The following is a 2,209-nucleotide window of genomic DNA, read 5'->3' as shown; positions in this document are numbered from 1 at the left end:
TCAGGCTGGCTGCCTGTCAGTGTTAGGATGCCCACGGTGCTGGTGGGTAGAAGCCACCCCATACTAACGGTCCCCATGTGCCAGTGTTTGTGTGTGGCACACAGTTCCACCCCCCAGAGCTGTTTGCAAAGACCAGCCACAGATTTAGTGTCATTACTGGGATTTTTGTGTTCTCTGAAGAACTGCCACACCTGGAATAACTCCTGCTGCTCAAGCTGAAGGTCAGTGTTAGAAATTCCCCTTCCCTCTGTTCCCAGTGCTGAAGGCATAGTGATGCTGGGGGGACAATCTGTGCTGCTGCTGGGAAGTGCATTTGCTGCTGCCACTGCCCCATTTGCTGTAATCCTTAGAGAGTTTATATGGGTGTGTATTTATTTTGATTCAGTAGAAAAATACATTGTCTGCCCCCAAGATCAAAACGAGCTAATTGCTTGGGTGGAGCGAGCTCTAGGGTGGCTCTGAGGCCCCTGTGTCCCTTGGACTAACCCATCGTCACTCTCTTTCAAATGGCAACTCCTCTGGTTTCTGAATACCGACAGCTGAAAGAGAGATAACTGACAAACTAATTTCTCTGATCTTTCTTCACCCCTGGGAGATCTTTAGTAGGTGTTGGAAAAGGGTGTTCTGTATCAGGATTCACAAGTCCATCCTGCCTCTGCTAAGTTCAGGGCTGCCTTTTGCCATCGAGCAGCTGGTGTCACTGCCAGCATGTGGCCACAGCCAGGCTGGCTTAGGCAGCCAAAGAGGGGGGTGCTCCAGGGGCTGAGGGCTGGGCTGGCTGAGGGGATTGACGGGGAGGGGGTCTGGAGCGGGGGTGAAAAGCTGCCTGTCCTCTCTGGGAAGCACAAGGTGGAGACAGGGAGCGGAGAAGCTGTGCAAGTTGGCAGTTCACCCCCATCAGAGATTATAAAGCTGAATTTGATGCTGTACAAAATGAGTGGAGCTGCAGAGAAGGACGATGTCTGTGGTGGGTCCCTGCCACAGCCCAGTGCCCCTCTGCCCTGCCGCGCTTTGGGCAGCACCAGTGTGTTTTGGCTGCCTCCATACTGGGATTGCTTATGGAGTCCCTTGATGGCTCAGCCCAGCGCCGTGCCAGAACCTGCCCAGAGGTGCCACATGCAGGCTCTGCCAAAATAATGCTGGCTGCTAGGGCCGATTTGGCATGCCGGGGAGGGAGTGCTGTCGTCAAAGCAGACAGAGGGGGCAAGGTTTGCAACAGCGGCTTTCCCAGGCAGTCACAGATTTCATGGCAACAAGAACAGGGCTGCTCCCTTCCGCCGTGTCCTCAAGCTCCATCATGGAGAGAACACAAATTAAAATTAATGACTGCTTGCCTTCCTCCGGTGCCCTTCAGAGCATGTTATGCACTGCAGCTGCCTGGCCAGCCGTGCTGGTGTGGGGATGCCGCGGTGCTGCTGACTCACGCGCCGTGGTACAGCTTCCCCTCGCTGTGGGGTCACACTATTTTAATGCTTTTAGGGGTTTTTTTGTCTTTTCTTTTTTCCCTTTTTATGGTCTTGCTGAGAAAATGCTGCATCGGCGTCAGCCTGTGCACAGTGCTGCCTGCAGAATTTTAACTCCCTCCCAGGGCCTTTCGGGATGACGCTGCCTGTCTGGAGGGAGTCATGCTGGCTCTTTGTCAAACATCACATTGATTTTAAAATTACTTTGATGGCTCTTTAAGGCAGTGCACTTTTTGTGGCCCTCTGGTTTTGTCAAAACTGATCTCTCTCTTTTCCCCATGGCAGGGCAAAGGGGTGGCTTTATCTGGTTTGGATGCATTGATTTTCTGTGAGCAACGGGTCAGATTTTGGATGGGGAGAGAGAGAGATCAAAACGGAAGTGTCTGACTCAATTTTCCCTGAGCGGTGCTCAGCTCTTGCAGGATGAAGCCCACTAAACACACTTTGGAGTTTCTCTTCCCAAGCCACCTGAGCAGTGGATGAGACATCACTGCCTGCACTGGAGGTTTATAAGGCACAGACCGTGAGCTTTGATAAAGGGGGATAAGTGCCAACACACTCCTGCCTGCTAGTTCTTTGCTGAATCTGGCAACCTGTGCCCTAAACCCTAACCCCTGACAAGCCCACTTGACCTGGCTGCTTTCTTGTCGCTTCTGTACAAAAATGAAAGACAAACTAAAGACTGCAGAGGCAACACTAGAAATTAAGATGCAAAGGTGACTCATTCTGTCACCTTCTGCAGGCTG

Source organism: Apaloderma vittatum, unplaced genomic scaffold (genome assembly GCF_000703405.1).
Source record: "Apaloderma vittatum isolate BGI_N311 unplaced genomic scaffold, ASM70340v1 scaffold7551, whole genome shotgun sequence".
NCBI lineage: Eukaryota > Metazoa > Chordata > Aves > Trogoniformes > Trogonidae > Apaloderma > Apaloderma vittatum.
The sequence above is the reverse complement of the archived record's forward strand: the minus strand, read 5'-3'. Positions refer to the sequence as shown.